Raw genomic sequence first — 21,987 nt, forward strand, 5'->3', positions numbered from 1 at the left:
AAAGTTAATTGTTGCATTGTATTTTCTATAAAAAGCCATAACCAAACATTTCATTTTAGATTGGGTCAAATTTCCAGTTCCCACACATGTCTGCATGAAGCAGGAACTCAGTTGGCTGACATGTTCTGTTGCTAAACTGAACTGACACACAAGAGTGTGACAGTGGCAAGCAAAATGTTTTGCACTCTTAATCCCCAGAAAATAAAAGAAAATATAGCACATCAAGCTGCTTCTCCAACCCTCCCTCACAAGTTTGCATAGAAATACATATGGTAATACTGCAATTTTTCAAAGATTTTTTAAAACTGCAATTTACATCAGCAATGGCTACCACTTGGCACAATCCTACTGAAGTTAAGAAGTTACCCTGGAATAATAAAGCAAAATTTGGAACAGAATTTGTCCTGAAGAGCTCCAGGTCCCAAAGAGCCCAACAAAACCTTCCTCTTGGCTCTGCTCATTCCTTTTCAGGAAGAACCCAGCGGAAGGGAGGCAGTCAGTGTGACTGCCAGCTTTGCAGAGTCCATGAAACTCTTTGGAGACACGACCCCAGTTCTGGCTCTTGGATTTCCAACAGAGGACTCTATTAAAAATTATCCTCTCCAGGGCCCCAAAATCTTCACCCTTAACCTTTCTGAGTCATTAAAGAGTATTCAGCCCTATTACAACAAATACAGCAAATTTCCCTCAGAAGCCACTGAAACATTATAAAGCAATGGACCAGACCTTGTTCTGCAAGGCTGAAGCCCCAGGAAATGAAAAGAACTTCAGCACTTGCTTAAGCTTAAGCACAAGCTGAAATGCATGGCTGAATAGGAATGGCCTGAGGAATTATGCAAATGCTTAGATGAATCCGGGTCCAAATATGAATTACTTTAGAAGATAGAGAAGCAAGCAGTGCAATTTAATCATTTTTATCTCCTTACCAAGAATGCACAAGTTCTTACAGCTAATATTACAGCATCTTCTGCTGCTGCCAGAAGCCAAATGACCTATTCTTTAACAGTCAAGCTCTCCTCATTTTCAAACTGAAGATTAGTCCATTTATGCTGAACAGTGGCACAGAATGACAATTTCGTAATACACAGATTGAGTGCTATTCCACTCACATGTTACATTACCTTGCCCTTTCATCCACTGCACTTCCACTTGCAATTGACTATCATGGTAATAAGGTGGAGTTGCTTCTAATCTCAAATTGTGTACGTTCTGGGATGCTGGCAATTCATTAGATACTGCCACAGAGTGACCAACTGGATCTGACCTTGAATCTGAACACATAAAAAAAAAAAGTGGAGATAAAACTTATTCATATTAACAGACTGCAGTAAAGTTACAATGTGAGCTGGGCACTTCCTTAAAATGCTGAATAAAATGAACCTTCAGCAATGGCACTGCCAAGGGCAGGCAGCACCTCCCAGCAGACTGTCAGCACTGTCCACAAGGGATCCCAAAAACATGAAGGCTGATTGTGAAAATGCTTCTACACATGCCTAGTCCTTACTTCTGCAAATATTCTTGCCGATGTGAGCATTTTCAGTGTCAGATCCCACAGCTGTATTGCTAACAGGCAGTGTCCAACACAGATTCCAGTTTGCAGGAATATCAGTGAATCCATCTGAGTACGTCATCACAGAAAACTAATGGTTTACAGTAGGTTATCATAACCCACACACTAAAGAAAGACTTTATTTCACTGTGATCTGAGCAGATATACATAGCAGAAAGTGGAAGGTGATTAATAAATTCTGCTACCCAAAAAGAGGATTGTGGTAATTACAGCACAATTGCCACAGAAGATATACAAAAGAGCTCACTGAGAAAACACCCCAATTTAGACTGCACAACTCCAGGGACTGCTTGCTAATAAAATACAGAATATTTTACTTCTAGGTCACTGATTTCAATCTGGCCTCAAAGGAAAAAATGACTGAAAGTTAATGCCAGCTGACAGTGGTGTGAAAGCTGCAGGGTGGATCTCAGCCCACTTCCGAGCAGATTGGAGGACACAACCCAAGTATTTGTGATTTGTGAAAGCAATACAGCTAAAAATTCAGGGTGTGATTCAATGATACTGTAAATCCAGCTGCAGGACTCTTAGGACAAGGAGCTGATATGACATACACAATTCTGCTGATTCCAGCTTGTCTGAAACCTTTTGACAAGTTAACTGTGCACAAACAGGTGCTGGGGCCGATCAGATATCATTATGCTTTTTACAGCTGGAAGAAAAATCCAGGTTGTGTGTGCCAAGCAGTTCAACAGAAATGTAGGTAAGTGCCCACAGCTCATTGAGATCCAAACTGCCTGGTATCAAGGGTCACCAGTCCATGGCCTCCAAGCTTCATCCTTCAGTGACAGCAGGTGCAGGCTGTGTAGGAGCAGGCACATCAGAACTGTACTGTTTTATTGCTGCTGGTCACTCTCTGAACTGGAGACAAATGAAGGTGCTGTCTACACCTCCGTCTGTCCTGTGACAGGGTGGAGGGTTCCAGATGGTTAGCAAGTCACCCAGGACACATAAAGCCACACAGGCATTAAATAGCATAAATAGCGAGGCATTAAATGACACCATCCCTGCTGGCACCACATCCTTGCTCATCAGTGCTCCATTCATTTAAACACTTTAAAGAGAGCAGGGAAATAGGAGATTAGAGAGATGTGCTGCTGCCTTTGATAAGCCTGAAAATAGAAGCAATGTTTGTGTTAATCCTGTAGCTGTAATACAGAAAAGGCACGATTAACTGCAGTTGCAGGAACAGTCTAGTGCAATCTATTTTCCCAGTGAATTTCTCCACAGAAAGATGGGTCACAGGGCACACCTGCAAAATCCATCCAGACATTTGTATCTGCATTGTGTCTATGGCCTGTGCTCCAACAGATGGTTGGCTAAAGGATTTCTTCTTTTATTTTATTTTGGGTTTTTTTTTCCTTAACAGGAACAGAGCACAAGAGCAGAGCAAGCCCTCCTGCCAACAGCACAGGGAGTGCAGAGCATTCAACTATGAAGGGGTGACCTTGATTAGTGTCTAATCAAGTGTAGAAACCAGTTGCTTTTCAGCACATAATAAAGGAGAAAAGTTCTGCAATGATCTGCCAGAGTTCTTGAAGCTGCTCTAAGGAATGCTGTCGGAGATGCTGTCCATACAGTCTCTGCTTCAGGCACCAGTGGCCTTGATCCTTCCACACGTGTGGTACCTCCTGCTTCACTGCAAGATCACTCCCAGAGAGGTCTATGTACTGCTTTTTACATAACATGCTATTCCTTAATCAGCAGCACAGATGTCAGGGCAGCTCTACCTGACTTATGCGTACAGATAGAAAATGCAGGCAGCTTTGGTTAAGGTTCCTTATTTCCTTTTTATTTCCCTTACAAATATTATATCCTGGAAATAGTATCTATCTCTCATTGCTGCTAGCAATGGAGAGGAATGAACAGCCCTGTAGATAAGAAAAGAAGAAATTCTGGATCCACTGATACAGGGTGAAAATATCCTAGCTGAGTGTTTCCCTTAGAACTATACACCTTTGGGAAAGAAGCCAAAAGAGGTTGGATTAGCTGGTGTGAAGGCTTGCAAGATCAGCTGTGGCTTGGAAAGGCAATACTGTCATAAAGGTCCTACTGAGAATAGAGAGGGATTAACACGGTGTTTGAATGGATCCAGCAAGTCTTGGGACAAGGAAACATGAACAGTGTTGGCATTATGTGATTATAATAAAATCAGGCTGATGATGGAGAGGGGGGAAAAAAGTGGTACCTCTTCTCTACTGCATTACAAGCAAAAGTGCTAGTGAGAAGGCTGAGGTCCCTGCACACACAGCCATGTCTCACTGGAACTGCAGAGAAAACCATCCCATCTGGGATGCACTCTGCATTAGCAGAGGCCACAGAGGAACAGGAATCTGTTCATGAACCTCCAGTTCATGAACAGAAACAATAAAACAAGGAGTTTCCATGTTATTTAAAAACCCAGGGCACTCACAGGACAAAAACTTCCCTGGAGGCATGGGAAGGAAGTAAAATCTGTGCTTCGAAAGACAGAAAATTCACAGCTTATAAAAAGGAGGGTGGGAAACACAGATCTGGAAGCCAAATCATAGAATCATAGAATCATCCAGGTTGGAAAAGACCTCCAAGATTGTCATATCTAACCCTTGATCAAACACTGTACTGTGGTTACCAGACCATGGCACTCAGTGCCACATCCAGTCTCATCTTAAAAACCTTCAGGGACGGTGAATCCACCACCTCCCTGGGCAGCCTATTCCAATGCCTGATCACTCTCTCTGTAAAAAAATTCGTCCTAATATCCAACCTAAACTTCCTCTGGCACAGTTTAAGACCATGCCCTCTTGTCCTACTGCTGGCTCCTGGGAGAAGAGACCGACACCAGGGGTTGCACTCTGCGTGCAGGGAGAGGGGTGTTGCAAATGGGAGGAAAGATTTTGTGCTTTCCAGAGGTTTCTAAACCCAAAAAGCTTCAGCCTTCACTTCTATAAGGTACTCTGTGTTACACATGAATCCTTCTCTTCCATTTTAGAGTTTACCTGCAGAGGAAAATGTTAAGCTCTTAGCATTAAAAAGAAGGGGAAAAAAGGTAAAATGTTTTTAATTTTAAAAAGACAAAACTTCTTTATAGCTTCATAATTAGTTAAAATTTGCCTGTGGTGTTATGTCCATGTGCTAAGTTTCCTTAGGGATCCATTTGCATCTGCATAATCACCTATTTTAATTATATGATGCCATAGGGTATATGGTACTACATGGACAAGAAAAAAGACAAGGAGATGACAGTGGGACAGAAAATAGAGCAGCTACATTTCCATCAGCAAAAATGACTGTTACATGCAGTCATGAGCACGGGATGGGGGAGGGACAGTCATGTGAAATAAGTTGCTTCAGTCCTTCAAGTCCCTAAAATAAATTCAGTCCCTTGTGAGGCAGATTTTCTCTCTCTTCTGTTCCACATCTCAAACCCAGTATGATTTCCTGCTCCAGATGGTGGCAATACTCTTCAAGTCAGGGCATCCATCTTCTCCAGACTATGACCGCAAGTCTCTGCCATTTCAGAAGCCCCCACCTCACAGCAAACCCCTTCTATCCCAACTCAGAATCCCACTGTTTCTCCAACCTCCCTGTTATCACTTATACATATATAAACATTGACATTATCTATACAAAAGAGATCAGGAACTTCTGGTATCTTAAAAATCCTAGATCACTCTTTCCAACCCTGAAATGTTCCTGTTTCTAACCACATTTGCAATCCAGTAGACCACAATTGCACGGAGGTGATAAAAAAAATGAGAGTTGTTCACATCAACCACAGCAGAAGGATCTTCAAGTTGGAGAGAGATTGGGGGAATATGGCCTGTCACAGCCAGATCTTTGAGCAGCACATGTTGTTTATCACACCAAGCCAGAGTCATGACTGCATCTCTTCCTGGCAGATGCATCCTTTCTCTTCTCTTGCTTTTCTCCACCAGCAGCTGTTGTGCTCTCCCAGCACCTCTCAAAGGCCAGCAGAGACAGTGGTAGGCACAGTGGCAGCACACATGCATCAGCCATTTTCCAGTGATCTTTATTAGCTGTTCTGGCCCCCATAAGCTTATGCAGACTTTGTAATGGTGGATTTTTAGGTCTCTTTCTGGAGATGAATCCCAGCAAATGAGAGCACTGATGGAGGCACAGGGATGAGTGGTGAAGCTGTCCCACCTGAGACTCTTAAGGGCATCAGGAGGTGGAGGGTGTACCTGAAAAACAGAGCAAGGTACAGGGAGGAGTTTTCAAAAATGAAAATACCTCTAGCAGAAAGACAGACAGTGACATGAGCAGGCTAAAACAGCCACCAAGGTTTGGTTCTAATTGTCAGCATAGCACATCCTTCCACTGAAGGTCAGTTCAACAATATCTGGATTAGTAACTTTAGAAGTTCTGTTACAGACTGAGACAGGCTTGGGTGGAAAGGAGTTTCCAAACCTGGAACTGCAAGGGCTCAAACTTAGGTACAGACTGAGACTGTCTGAGCCTTAAGTCCTGAGCATACCTGAACTTTGTTCTAACTATAAGACAAAAGATGTGCAGGACAAAACTAAGCAGCTTAAAAAGAATATGCTGTGGGGCAGTTACAATTTCATAAAGAATGATTTCACCTACCAAAGTTAAAAGATGATCCTGCAAACGGGTAAGATATATTAAATTGGGAAAACAGTGCTAGCATGCCCTTAAAGAAAATACCCTGCAATTACCAAGAGACAGGATATGGATAAGCAGTTTTCAAGAGGAAAGCCCCTCTATCTCATTAAACAGCTGCTTTGCTCCTGCATTTTTTCCCTGTTCAACTCTTCACCTTTAATCTGCAATACTCAGCTATGCTGCACACACCAAGAATGCAAAGCTGACAAGCACAGGAGGGCCTCCCTTATCAGCTTAGGATAAAAGCAAGAGATCGAAAGGATGGATTGTCTGTGATTTTTCATTGCAGACTGGTAGATACTTCATGCCCGTTTCAGACAGGCTAAAGATTTGGAGATCTGAAGATTCATTTATCTTTAAAGATTTAGAGGAATATTGGTGGAAAATTACCAGTAAACTTCCACACAGGAAAGAAAGGAGTGCCATGGTGTTCACACCACCGAGCCATGTGACAGCACAGGGCTGTTGCTGCTGTGTGGCAGCAGCTGGGGACAGCAGGGCGATGCCATTCCTCCCCCTCACCGAGGACTGAGCACTCCCAGCGCTGGGATGTTAAGGGGAAGATGCAAATCAATGAGTCAGTCCTCTCACTTCAGGGATGCCAAAAAAGGGTATCTGCAGGTATAAAGCCTGCAGTAACACACCAGCGAAGGAAGTTTCCTCCTAATCTCAGTGACTGCCTTATGGCCTGTAGAAAGAGGATTTCGATTTTTCCTGAGGACAGCAGGTAACCCCACAACACTGCTGAGCCGCTGCGGCAGCCTTGTGCCTGCAAGAGGAGCACAGAGGCTCCCAGGCACTCTCTTCCTTGCTGTCTGAATAAAGCTCCTGAGTATGGCCTTCCTTATCCTCCCCTCCCTCCTGTGATCACAGGGAGCTCCCACTCCAGGCCTCTGATGTGTTGGCAGCCTCTATAATTTAGAGTAGCTGTGATTTATGGCTTGGACAGAGTCTGTACTTAGGGAATACAAAGGTAGGGCTGGCCTGACCAGTATAGCTGTGTCGTGTCCGGCCCTTTGTATTGATCAAATGAGTGATGGAAGTGAAGAATTCAATGGTATTTGCTGTCTGTAAGGATCAGCGAAGGGACAGGGAGCTGGGGTGGAGGCAGGTATTTAATTACCCCTCACAGCCAGCACCAGCAGCCAAAAGTGTGATGATGACACTCTGTGTATTGATGGGGGGGAATCGCTCTCCTCGACCTCCCTCTGCACCTCCGCTCAGTGAGGAAGGAAACAGAAAAAAGAATGAGGAAATTTTCTGAATGCTTCATCCTGCATTAATCACGTCCCATATCCTTCTCCTCATCTAGTCTCCAGGGGAATGTCACAAGCACTGGTACAAGAGAAATGAGGGGAAGTTTACAGTTGCCTAAATCTAAGGGAGAGAGGTGTTTGTGGCACACAGCATGTTGTAGCTCCCACTATAAATTCATGGGCAGATTTCCAACAAGTAATAGGGAGCCGAATCCTAACTACTTAGTGAAAGGCTTGAGCAACCTTTAATCAGACTCCTAATTGGTCTTTTCCTCTGTTTCAACATTTGTTATTTGAGGAAACCAGCAAAAGTTCCCAAATGAGCTTTTTAAAGTAACATTCAGGACATAATCAGGTCTCTTTGAAAAGGGACAGTTCTAAATCGAGTCATAATGTTTGATACTGTGTCTGCCAAATTTAGCAAATGGTTTTAGTGGGGACCTGTATTTATCAAATTACCACCTTTAAGACAAGTGCTTATGAGGAATGCTGTCTGCCTAGACCTTATTCTGCTAATGAGGGCATGCCCCATCTTTTCCAAAACACCACTTCTAAGACAATGGTCCAGTTTTTACATTACAGCCATGGCTGCCTTGTACTGGCTGAGTAGCTGTCATTTGGATTCCTCCTATCAACTCTGAATTCCCTTTCATCTAGGGTCTGTGTTATGTGATGGCAGCTCAGAGCAGTGACCTATGACTATGCTTGACTTCTTATCTCATGGCATATGGACTAACTTACAAATGCAGGTAATTAGTTAAAGACGTTTCATGACAAATTAGACTAATGGAATTGTAATGGTTAAATTAAGTTTTGGGGTCAGTTTTAAGGTCCCTTGTTAGGGGTGATAGTTAAAATGCAAGCTGTCAGACTCTGGGAAGTATCTTGTTTCTTTTAATAAAGTGCTTCTTTTGCATGTGAAAAGCCAAGGACATAACTGCTGCGATAGGGCCTGATCCAAGGAAAACAATCTGGTTGGCAGTTTCTGGATAAGGCAGTCTCCCCAGTCCTGCCCCCAAACTGTGTCCTGTAGGCAAGACATCCAGTGGAGCAGAGCAACAAGTGTGCAGAAGGATCAAAGCACGCAGCTTTGCACTGCTCTGAACACTAATCCCTCACTCTCCCCTTGCACCTTTCAGCTGGAAATTTCATCTGACATCTTTCTTCAGGGAGGAAGTTAATTTTGCAAAATCAAACAGTCCAACATAAATTAAACAGATAAATCATGTCCTGTTATCCGCATCCTTCCTCCAGGAGGACCTTGCAAGGCTCTCCCTGTAGGCTTTTCTAACAACAGAGCAACTTGATAACTCGCACAATGCTAAGGACAAATGGGAAAGGAAGAGACAACAAAATGGAAAACATTATTCTGCAATTTTGTCAATCCCTGGTGTGCCCATGTCTTGAGCACTGCATGCAATTCTGTTTGTGCAGTCTCAAAAAGGTTCATTAGAGCAAAGAGAAGCAGCAAGAACATGAGAGGTACCAAAGGGCTTCTCTAACTGAAGAGACTTCATAGCAAGGACTCATTTGCTTATCAAACAACAGCTGAACTTGGATGTGATTGAGGTAGTTAGCACGGAGCGGGATGGAGAAAGCAAACAGGGAGTGATTACTCTTTGCTTCTCTATTATGAGAAACATATTACTCTTTGCTTCTCATAATAAAGAGGAAACACATTTTACATAGTTGGTAGTTGAATGTGGGGGTCACTGATGTAGAGTCCAAAGGAATAAGTGGGCTCAAAAAAACCAGGTAAATTAATCAGAATACACTAAAGGCCACTACATAGAGTAGTTTGGATACAGCCTGGAGCTCAGGAAATGCCTCCATACAAGAGCACCAGAAGATGGAAAGATATACCAAAAAAAGGACTCTTGTCTCAGTACCCCCCTTTATGCTCTTTTCCTACCCTTCCATCACTGCAATCTGAGACAGGACACCAGGGAGTTGTTCTGACTCAACAGAGCCACTCTCATCATCCCATCTTAGGTCTCTTCTCACTGCAGACAACATATTAGTCTCAGATAAGGTTAAGCCACTTCCCTTCAAAGGCTGCCCTGACCTCTGATGGCCACGGCAAGGAACAGCTCGGCTCAGAGAGCCTTCTCCTGCCCCGGGATCCGGCGGGGATGAGGGGCAGCAGTACGTATGTAAGTACATGTACATACACATGTGACTGGGAATGAGATGAGGTCCCTAATTGCACAGACTCCATTTTTAGCTCTAAGCACATGCTTTGATCTTTCCTTTTCCAGTGTAAACACCGAGCAGAGTACAGATTTAGACAGACATTCCCCACTGAAACACGCTGCTCTGCTCCTGCCCAGGCAGGGAACAAGACAGCGAGTGACACGAGACAGCTGTAGCTACGTCGCTGTATCCACACTCCTTGGATATAATGGCAACAAAAAAAGCACAGTGCGAGGACCCCTAAGGAAGAGAAAGAGTAATGTGGTGTCTTTGTTCAGATATCATTCCAGGCAGCTCTGGCAGGCACAGCACCCTTCACCGCTGTTTACATCTTCGAACTAGGATCAGTATATTGAATTCACCTTAAAAAAAACACAAACAAACCCCCCAAAAACTCCCCCAAAACAAAAACAACAAAACCCCAAACAAAACCACACATAAAAAAAAACCCAAATTAAAACCAAACAAAAACAAAACCACAAAAAAACCCCAAAACCAAAACCAAAAAAAAAAGGAAACGAAAAAAATCAACCACAAACCCCAAAATAGAAGAACAGAACCCTCTGATTTGGTACCATCCACTTGGTCTTCTGCCTTTTAGACAAATAATGTCCTCCCCAGTCTCTCAATGCTAGTTGGCTGTAGGAGATGGAGACCATTCAATATGGATGTAAGATAGCAGCTGTAAGGGGACAGGAGCAAGTCAAGACAAACATCCACTCAGCGCCTTGACTTTCTGTATCTTTCATTTCTCTAATTCCTGGCACGTGTCGTTCATACCTTCTTCACATACGCATCAGGACCAAATGACAGATGCAAATGCAACAATTTTCCTCCACAAACAAAACCAGGATTCAAAAGCCCATTAATAGAACGATGCAGAATTCATTGCATTGTGCATCCTTGTAAATGTGCATGCACACTCTTTTTATATTTAATATACGTGAAATAGTAATAAGTAGTAAACATAAAAACATAAAATGAGAAGCTCATGTTGTTACTACACTACAGTTCTTTATGTGAGAGCTTTTAGCATTAATAGCTAGAGGAGTGTACACACAAGTCACTGAGTTTTGAGAGAAGTCATTAAGTTCTGCTGGTTTCTATTACAGAGATGGGACTATTTGGACCTTGAACATAAGACAGAAAGAAGTGAATAATGATTTATTTTGAACATGAGAGAGAAAATACTTCCCATTAGTGGAATAGCAACAGCTGTTAACTCTGTAGAGCATATATGTATTAGTTTGAAAAGTCTGTAGGTAGGGAAGATATTTCAGCCTCAAGTATCCTCATAAGACACTGACATACTTAAGCTGTAGTTTGCAATATGTTTGTAGAGTTAATGCTTGACAATTTTTTTTGCTTTAGCATTATTATACAGAAGTGATACCAGTATGGTGTTATCAAATAAATTATTATGTAAGACACATAACCAATGGATATAATATCAAAATTAATTTAAAAAATGGATAACATATCTAATCTAATATCTGTTCTTAATCTTGCTTTGAGAGATCCAGAAAGCAGAGCTATTCAGGAGTTTGCCTTTGGTAGAATACTTACTCAATTCTATCAATAAAGGATAATAAACACTTATCTTCTTTGCTTCCACTGCACAAAGATACAGATATTTCCTAAAATAACTTTGATATTTCCATGTAGGACAAAGCTAACTGGAAACTGAAATGCTGGTTGGAGGAGACCTCTGGAGATCCCCACTCCAACCTCCCACTCAAAGCAGAACTACTGCCAACACCAGATTGGGTCAACCATGGCTTGGCCTGACAGCATCTTAAAAATATACCAAGACGGAAATTTCACAACCACTTTCAGTGACCTGTTCCAGTGCTCCTGATGAAGAAAACAAGCATGAGAAAGTCTACTGAGAGTTGTAGTATTTTGTAAAAGACTAATGAAGGTCAACTAAAGTTTGGTCTTAAGAAAGAGACTGTCCATCCCTAGAAGTGTTGTCTCATTAATTCTCATAGATAGGGTAAAACCCAATTACAATATAGTATTTAACTGGTCTATCTCTATTTTACCTCCAAGCACCCAATAACATGTAATATTTTAATTTATCACTAGTGAATATCTCCTCAAAAATCACCTTCCGATGATATGGAAATGTTCTTAGTTTTATCTGATGGAAGGAGAACCGAGATGAATGGACACTGTGTATTCAATTACGCAGGACATCCAAAACAAAGCCAGGAACTGAATCCAGATTTTCCATCCACTGCTTAACTGAGTTAACCACAAGATCACTTTACTGTTACTTATTCTTCCTTTCCCACAAGCTACCACAAAGATAAGTTGCAAAAGGTTGAAACAACCCTCTAAGGGCAACAGAAGTGATGACAACATTTGTCGGGATCTGAAATTTAGACTCTCCCTTCTTTACTACCTAAGAAAGAGTCACTCTTCATAACCCTTATAAATATGGAACTCTCCAGGATCTCAGTCTGCCACTCCTTGACTTCACCTTCACTGAGACAAATCCTGCAGTTCCTCTTGGAGAATGTAAATCCCAGTCACTGACTGAGGCACACACTGACTTTGGATTTCTGTAAGATTTCAGAGATACCACCGGAGCCTTTAAGAAGGGTTCAGTCTGTAAGGAAACACCTAAAAATGACAAGTGGTGGTGGAAATGCAGCAGTAGGGGTGGCAAAATCAGAGTGCATATATTTACACTCCTAAAATGAATCAGTCGGAATGTCACTGAGCATCTCACCTGAAGAGCTGAGGAACAGCCAGGTGTCCGTGCTCACTTCCTATCATTTGATTCCCTATCATTGTTGTACCACAGAATCAGCTCATCTCACAGTAGGAACTGACTTCATGGAACTAGAATTTACTCCTGAGAATGGCACCACTCAAACCCCTGCAGAGGTGCTATTTTGTCCCTGCAAACCTTTGTGCTCATCTCGAGAGCGATGGTGAAAGATGCAGGATCCCATTACTGTCTCTAAACACACAGTCCCCTGTTAGCTGAGATCATGCAGTGCCCCTTTTACTGCAGCAATGTAAACATTTACCAAGAGAAGACAGGGAAATATGATCTGACACAAGAAGATTAAGCTGTATGGGTTTTTCACAGGAAGCCAAGTTCTTTAGCTGTCAGATAGAAGCCACAGAGTGATGCCTATTGTTTCTTAAAGAGTAATTACTTCTGATTGCTTCCGAGTACACTAATTTGTCTTGATACAGAATGACAGTATAACCCAGAGCAGTGGATAACTGCATTACTTCACCTGTGTGCAGGTTTTCTGGGGCTGGCACTTACACCCACGCTGGTTTGAGCAGCGCTGCTTTCTGCCAGGGCAATGCACTCACACTTTGCAGCGTCGTACCCAGGCACAAGCAAAACCTGGTGCCTCGCCCCTTGAGGGGCAGAGCCCTGGCTCAGTGGTGAGATGGGATCTCAGGAACCCGTGGCTGCTCAGGGGTGGGGCTGGCTCAACACACAGGTGCAGCCTTACAGAAAGAGCAGGGGAGACCAGAAACAGCCAGTTTCTAGAAAGGAACAACTAAACAGAAGGAATGAATGACAGGACTGCAATTGTTAATTTTCTGATCTGTTCTTATTCTCTTCTATTCTTATATACCTTACATGTGCTGCTACCTGAATCCATTCATGCACTTACGAAAAGCCTTTTGCTAATTTCATCCAAATAAGTTATTTCCTGTAGTTCAAGGAAGGCAGGAATAGAGAAACAGGGAAAACTCACTACCTCACAAAATTGCTGGAAACGTCAGAATACAACATGGACCCCGCCCAAAGTCCTATTGCTCAGGAGTGATGTTGCCACGTCACAATTTTACGTGCTTGTTGCAGGGCAGGAGGAACCTCTGCACTAGTCAAAAGAATCCTGCTTTGTCAATGCTTTGCTCCTGTGGTGCAGTCAAATCAGGAAAACATGGGAATTTTGCAAACTGAAAGCTGAACAAAATGTTCAGCTTAGGTCACTCAGGGTGTTCTGTTGTAATTTTTAAACATTTTGTTTCTATTTTAATTTTTTAATCTAAATTTTCTGATCTCAAATGCCTTGAAACTTCAAAGTAGAAAGTGACTTCAATTGAAATAAAAATATTAAGATTTTAGGTTAAAAATGTCAGAATATACTGTCATACACATTCTGAATAAGCAGTTCCATTCTTTAGCTGAGATAAAGGAGTTAGAAAAGGATCCTGGTTTATGAATCATCTCAATTTTGAAAAATTAGGATTTTTCTGAGGGGAAAACAGCAAAAGAAAAAACAAATCATAAAAGAATCCCTGATAGATCCTAAACAAAAGTTCACAAAGTCTGTCATCTGGTGATACTGTCTATTTGCAGAGAAGAACATTTTTATCATTACTGTAGTTTTAGTAACTGACCACACCCAGTCAGAATCTGACCAGGACTTGAAAGTCAAACCCACAGAGCCATAGTGAGGGGTCACAGAGCTGACCATCATGTTCCCAAATTTCAGCTGCCGTCCAGAATTTCAAAAGGCAGAGAACAAGCATTGCACTGTTTTTTCCACCCTCTTGCCATCCCTCAGATTCTCCTTATGCCACTTTACAAGCCAGAGCGGCTCCCTGCTGCTCTTCACGTTTTCTGACACTTTTCTAATAATTCTTTTCTTAAAAGTTCTTTGCAGGGAGAACAGTGAAGGCGTTTCAACATTTATTGCAGATTCTTTGCAACCTAGAAAAAACAACTCTCACCCCACATTACCTCTGTGGTGGCAAAATGATTAATATTTAACATCTGAGAGGTCTGGCTAAAAAGTTTGTAGTAACTAAAAGAAAACTCCCTTTGACTTAAGGGACGGTGATTGTTCCCAACTCCCCACTTCTGAGGCAAGATAATACTGGGTGTGCCACTGGAATGGGCTCCACCAAGAACCATCTCTCCATAAGGTCTCACTATTTGCTGTTTGATTCATTCTTTGAATTGTGGCACTTAACAAACTATTTAAAAGAGTCCATCCCTCCCAGGAATGACTCCCTGCCTTTGTTTGCATTGAAATGATTGTTTTCTTCACCTAGTTTTTTTTCTGAACCAGTAGGTAGGCTGGGTCTCTGCAATCACTTGCAGGAAAGGGGAGCAAAGGGGGAGACGCTGTCCAAATGTTCTCTTACTGATCATAGTTAACAGGACTTCTGTGTGTCCTGTCCTGAACTGTACTTGTCTTATGATGCTCTTGGAGTCCCCAGAGTCTCCAACACTTCTTACAGGGGAGCACATCTCACTGTGCCCTACCTGGCCACAGACACTGCAAAAGGAGACAAAATGTGAGGGCCCAGCACCTTATAAATCTCAAGGCATCATCACAGAATACACCAGAGCACCCAAGAGCTGCTCAGGGGGCTGGATGTCAGTGGGTGAGCCAGCCAGAACAAGACCTGAGACTGGTGGTAAGTTCACACCAGTAAATAACAAGGACTCAGCAAAACAAGACCTGCAGAGGATTTACACAACCAGTGGGCAAAATGAATGGCACAGAGATCAGGCAGTGATCGTGGCCACTTCCTCCATTCTCCAGAGCTCCTGCTGCCTGCTGTGCAGCCAGGAGCCCACTCTGGACTCACAGCAGACTTGGGCACCAGTTGGAACAGGAACAGGATCAGGTCTGATGGTTCAGCACACACCTGGTCCTCCATCATCCATCAGCATGTCACAGTCGTGCACCCAGTTAAGTACAGGCCCCAACAGAGTAAAATGTCAGCTGGCTACGCTCCTGAAGTGCCAAAGTGCATGGAAGTGGAGAAAAAAGCCCTATGACTTGTGCTGGGAGGTTTTGGAGAAGTTATCTCCATCTGTAGGGACACCTCAGGTGTCATCAAGCCAAATTCTAATCACAGTCAATACAGGCAGCTGTCCAGTGTGCAGCACCCATGGCATTGGACTCTGAAAGCAAATAGCATTTCAGAGTGACTTCAGTTATTTACTCTGCAAATTTTGCTAGAGTAGCAAAGAAGTCTGGCTCATGAAAGCATAAAAGGAATCTCATGTATAATTTTTAGTAAGAATCTATTGATTTAATTCTATCTACAACCAGAACATTTTCCAATGGACATTAATTTAGAGAGTTTTTTGAATTTAAAAACAATAGAGATTAAATCCCAAATGTGAAATTAAGACGCAGTTCTTAAAATAACCTATAGAAAATTAAATTACATGAAAGTGTTAAAAATAAATGTGCATTTCTGCCAGAAAACAGTATTTCCAGATTTGAATTATGCATTTGAAATATAAAGAACATAATAAATGTCTCTTCTCATTTGTGTGGGCTTCATGATAAAAAGAACTGATAAATAGGTCAAGATAAAAAAAAAAAACAAATGGATGCTATGGTTTGGAAGTCTTGTTTTGTGTTATGGAAGTAATAAAGTAATAAATCAGCATTAACATAAACACATTCACTCCTCCTCTCCAAGGCAGTTAATTGTTTCACATTATCAATAAATATGTAACATTATTGATGTTGTTTTCTTTTCTTAAATCAATCCTGAAGTAATTCTATTGATTTCCACTGAGTTCCCAAAGACCAGTTTAGACCCTCTATGTCCATTTAAATATATAACTCTGGAAAGAACCTTTCCATAAGATCTGTGACATTAGTTGCCATTATTCAGTGTTTCCAAATACAGTTCTTCCATAAAAGTTATTTACCGGCTTCTTACACTGCAGTTTATCACAACCTTCATTATTCCCTCTAGGACTTGCACTAAATCACCCAGCTGACAGCTCAAGTGATCCAGTTCCCTGACTGCTGGTGCTTCTGAAATAATCAAGGTCCAAACTGCCTTCTATAAAGCTTCCATTTAATCAGTGCTGACATGCACCTTAGATTGCACTTCAGGAGGTGCCAGGAGAGCCTCCAGGGCTTTGTGGTTTATCAGGGAGCAGACAGAGCGATGTTCTGCTGGCAGGTCACGGCGATGAACCCAGCCCTTCACGTGAAAGTCACTGACTAGGAGGGGGACTTGCTTTACCTACCAAATCTGCCTGCACCTTTATGGTTTTCACCCAAGTATCCAGGGGGTGGGAAGTGGTGTTATTTGGTTTTACTACAAGGGAGCAACAAGAGCAGGAAGGCCCTTGCAGTGGCAGGAGCGGGTACGGCATCTGAGTCCTCGCCTGCACATCATGTGTCTGGTCAAACCACTGCCTTGATCAGAGGCTGGATATTTTTCTTCTTCTGACAAAAGCAATATCAGCAGAAACAAGTTTTCTTCCAGACACAGTTTATGCAATATGGGAAACTAGTTTGAAATGTATTGGCAAAAGATTACTGTTATTCTGCCAATATAAGCCATGTCTGCATTAGGGAGCTCTGCCCCCAGTGCTCAACCAGTCAAGCAGCCCTGTGGGTAGACTGACAGATATACAAAGAAACTGCCTTGCTTTCAGTGGTGCTAGCATGGATTTATCCTGATAAAACTGTGAAATAGATACTGGCCCTCTGTTCATTCTTTGGCACTTGAATGGTATTCTGAGGAGCCACAAGAGTCAGCGCTGTAACAGTGAGCCATAAAAACAGACAGAAAATATAAACACATCTGTCCCCATGTCCCATAAAAATTAACAACACTGCACTGAAGGAATACTTTCTAAGAGTTTCAGGCAAAAAATTTATTCCTTGAATGATTTTTAATAAAAAAAAGTGAAATTTTCCCACCAAAGACAAAACTTTAGGCAAAACAATCTTGTCAAGAATCCAATTTTCCACTGAAAAACTGAAAAGCATGATAGACACTCCCTTAATAACAATAATGGTAATCCCTGCTGCCAGTGTGCTAAAGATGGAGCAATGAAGCAAGAAAATAGCATGTTCTGTAGCAGAACAAAAAGAACAGGCAGCATTGCCCCGGACACTGAGCTAATATCAGGTTTTGATCTCGATGCAACAGCGTTTCCTGCAAGAGAGCTACAGCTGACATGGAGCACTGCAGGCTGCTTTTCAACACCTTCACACTTGCTGCTCTCACTTGGAAAACTGTCGAGAGGGAAACCACTACATACTGCAGCAGGATGAATTTTAATTCCAGTTTTACGAATTTGCACCAGAAAACAACGAAGACTGATGGAAGGAGGCTTATCTGGAGGACGAAGATAAGATCAAGCAGGAAAAGTCACTTCTTCCAGCTCTTGTGCTGAGGACTGCTGTTTGCAGGACAGAAATGTATCAAAAACAAATGCATAAATCAAAATATATCACTCTTTGGGATATAGAAACAAAGTTGTAGCAAAATACACAAGGTTTGGAGCAGAAGATGGGACAGAAGAAGGAAATGTTTTTTTGCAGCAGGCATGTCCTGGTTTAGATGAGGTACCAGGCAAAAGGCAGAGCTGAAACAGACTGCAGGGTTCAGAAGTCCTAAGATGAACTGCAAAGAAAAACTGATCAATTTACAGGATTCTGAGTAATGCCCTTGGTGGTAAGGAAGCAGAGGCGGGAAACAGAGATATTTTGTTAGTGGGCATTTTTTCTGTTTTCTATTTTGTAGATTCATCTATTTTTGTGCTGCTGAAGCAATTGTGCTTTAAAATCCCATGCAAAGCCAGTGCATTCTGTGCAAGAACATATTCTTGAATAGCATAAACTGAAAAGTTCTGAGTATCCACATGTCTGAGACTGGGAAAATCTATGCACAAGTGTGAATAGAGACCTCACACCGGGGCTGAGCACGCACTTGCACCCACAGTGGCTAAAAAATCAGGCCTCTCCCAGAGCAGCCTCAGAGAGGTTTGAGGAAGGGGAGCTCTGCCAGTGCTTTGTGGGTGTGACAGAAGCCTTTGAGTCTTTTAGTGCAGGAACATTTAAGCAGGCTTGACACATAACCAAGCCTTCCAGATTATGCACAGGAAAGACTGCATGAGGATTCAGCAAGTCCCTCCCAGCTGTGAGTGGAGGCACTGATGCTGGTGCAGGGGCTTAACTCATCACTTGGATGTGAACGACCTGGAGCACAAGGTGGCTGATGAGTTTTTTCCCCCTGATTTGAAGACTGTGGTAGGAAGTGTTTGACACAGCTGTCGTACCATTTGCAGGCTTGGCCCATTTTCTATGATATAACTGCTTGCTTGGCTGCTACTTACAAAATTTATATTTACAGAGTCTTGGAACCCATTTCACCTGTTGACAACATCAATAAATTGATGGCTGTATCTTCAGAGGATCCTGGAGTCCAACCCAGCACTATCTGAAAACAATGGGTATTTCTCCAGTGACAGCAAGAGGAGCTGGGATGAGCTGAAAGGGGAGGAAAGAGGTAGATCACTTGGTGGATCTACTTTTAAAAAATGCCTTCTAATCAACCGAGAGGCAAAATTGTTATCTCAGTTTTACAGATGGAAACAACAGTATAATTTGGGAAGAGTCCTGCACTGTGGTGTCTGAAAGTAGGTCTCTGCAGCAAACAGGCTTCTACAGAATATCTACATACAATTAAAGACCTAAGCACTCCGAGGCAGATACTCAGAAGTGGCAAGCAGCCATAATTCCTCCTGAAACCACTGGAGTTTTATGGATGGAACTGAGGAAGCACTCTTTCCACAAGAGAACTTGCTGACAATAAATCAGCAGCAAGTGTTGCAATTACTGCCCCACACAGTGTGATGCCTTGCTTGATGCTCCCTCCACAGCAAAGAAATTCTATTGATGGTACTTCTCACAGTGGCACTGGAAAAAAAAAAGAACAACAAACAAAACCAACTTCACAGCAGTTTTGGCACAAGGAAAGATCCAGACAACTGCCAGTCTGCACTTCAATACAAAATCCTGACCAGGAGGAAAATGACTCATGCAAAGTCTGGAGCAAGACATGGTATAATGCTTTCATATGGCCCCAGACACAATTATAATTCCTCCCCATCAGCTCTTCCTGCTGACATCAGCTTTCTCATTGGTTTGGCCTAATAATTAGAAAAGTTCTTAGAACTTAACCAGAACATCACTGTTCCCATGGAAAACACCCCACTGCTCCTGTGATGGGAAATAGCTTTTTTCCTCCTTCCTTTTGAAAATTTTACTGCTGATCTGGCTAGGCCAGGCTCCAAGTCTAAGCTAGGTTTCAGTGTGCTTTTACAACGCTGGCTTAGCATCGACATCTCCCACTGCTTCTGAAATCAGCCAGAGAAAATGAGCCTTTGTGGGGAGCGAGCAGAAATGTGTCAGGAAAACAGACGAGCAGCCTGGACGATACACTGGAACCAGAGCAGGAGGGGGAAAGGCTTCTCACGCTGTCCTCCCTGCCCCAGGTCCAGTCCCCCGGCTCTATCCTGCTGGGGAAGCAGGAACCCTGGTGCAAACCCATGCAAAGGTGACAGTGGCTATGGAGACAGCCAGGGTGAGAGGAAGAGAGAGCAGGTACTGAATGTCACTTGAGGGAGTGTGAGCTGCTCACTGTGTGGCAAGCAGGGGAGTGATCAGAGGCAGCAGCAGCTAACAGATGTCTGGCAATACAGCTCCAAGGGAGCCCCAGCGTGGTGGAGACAAGGGAGGGAGGGAGGGAGAGACAGCCTCCAAGGACCAGAGTGGATGGTCCCTATCTGCAGGAGCCTTGACAGGAGATATTCCTGCAATACCAATCCTGCAATCACTGGGGGAATTGGGTTGGACTTCTGTGGGAAATCCAGTCTCCCAACTTTCCCCCAGTATTTCCATATTTCCCCTTAAAGATTTCAATCATGACAGGCACTGTCACTCTGACTGCTCAGGCAGACACAAGAGGGTGAGATGGCCTTTGAATACAGAGAAGGTAAGGGCTGGCCCTTAACTGTGTCTGGTGGTGTGGACACAGCTCCACAGTGCTGTGGTCACACTGTGTTTGCCTTAGGTGAAGATGGGATTTGGTTCTGTGCCTTTACAGGCAGGGTTTTAGTGTCAGAAGTGTGCATGAGCTTCCAGCGGGTAAGTTATGACAGTGCCTGTCAGTTAACTGTCCCATTTACTTTTGCATGATGTTATAGGGATTTGGAGACTGGAGCTCCCAGCTTTAAGATGGTAATAACCCTTTTGCAGCTTAAAATAAAAAAACAGTAAACCCAGTAGAGGATACAGTTAAGCAGTAAACCAGCTTAAACTCAGTAAACCAGCTTAAACTCAGTATGTTTCATTTGCTTTTCTCACCATCCATCATATCATCTTGGGAGAGCTGAAAGCATCTTATAATAATTTGAAGAGGGAGAATTTTCTGGAAAGAGACTTGCTTGAAAATAGCTTTTTGACTCCTGGGCAATAGCAGTATTACAAAACAACTTGCTTTGCACACTGACCCTTTGCCATCACCAAGGAATAGTTGTTAATTTTCATTTTAAGGGCTCAATTTCAGATTCTTCCAGCCACATAAGCAGCACTCTTTACCCCAGCTATTCCACTGGAAGAGATGCTCAGAACATATTACGGATTTTATATATATATATATATATATATACACATATGCAATACTGCTCTTCAAAGCCAGGGTGGTGTAAGGAAGAACATCAGCCAAGCTGAGAAGCAGCCCAACTATGCACCACCTTAGCAGGCACTTTTAGGTGTAGTGACATGCTCTGTTCTCTTCAAGAGTGAAATGACCCCTGACTGTTTATTATCACCTCTGCACTGGGATGTGCTGCCAACAAAGATGATCCCTTGAGGGACTGTGCTCTGTCACTGGAGTGAGCCAGGGATGGCTCCTCAGGCTGGCAATGGCTTTATGTGCCTGTCTTCAGGAGGACAAAAGGTGTTCCCAGCTTGTGTTAATACTAGAAGGGGACTCTTCCCTTTTGCTGTTCTCACTGATCCATAGGGTGTGCTGTTGATTACTCCAGCATTACCTGTGTTGGTCTCTCTGAGAAGCTGATGTGAGTTTAAATGAATACACGTAAGATTCACTCACGAACCTTACCCAGCAATACAAAGTTGAACTGAATTTCAGAGGCACGCAGACAGCACATTTTAACCCTCCAAGTGGACAGCTGAATAGTTTAATATTTGTTAATATTGTTTCTGGGAATTGTGTGCTTGTTCTGATGAGGGCTGAGAAGGAGGATTCCTTGCTGGGCCACTTAACATTCCTAATGGTGAGTCACCAGAATAAACAACATTCTTCAAAGTGGAGCATAGTTTCCCATTGTGAACACAAATTTAGCTTTTAATTTATTCAAGATATCAGAAAGGAAAAAAAAATAATTCTTATGAAAGACAGAAGTAGCAGCAGTCACCTGTAACTCAGCACCAAGGGAAACAAATCACTCCATAATTAACTCTCACAGTGCTCCTGCCGTGAGGATGATTATGCCTTGATGCAGAAACCAAGGCATAGATGGGTGATGTGCTCAAGACTATGTACTGGGCCAGC

General features: G+C 42.7%; 1 long non-coding RNA gene across 3 annotated transcripts in view; it reads right to left on the minus strand.

Annotated features, from left to right (window-relative positions):
- Nucleotides 1–663: 663 nt before the first annotated feature.
- LOC126636457 (uncharacterized) overlaps nt 664–21,987 on the minus strand; it is a 112,317-nt gene continuing 90,993 nt past the window's right edge. For 2 of the 3 annotated variants that reach the window (XR_007628001.1, XR_007627999.1), the window contains exon 3: nt 664–5,754. This is a non-coding gene — a long non-coding RNA (uncharacterized LOC126636457). The remainder of the gene's footprint in view (nt 5,755–21,987) is intronic. The other variant, XR_007628000.1, reaches the window with a different exon arrangement.

Source organism: Myiozetetes cayanensis, unplaced genomic scaffold (genome assembly GCF_022539395.1).
Source record: "Myiozetetes cayanensis isolate MyiCay16 unplaced genomic scaffold, myiCay2020 scf13, whole genome shotgun sequence".
In the NCBI taxonomy this organism is placed as follows: Eukaryota; Metazoa; Chordata; class Aves; order Passeriformes; family Tyrannidae; genus Myiozetetes; species Myiozetetes cayanensis.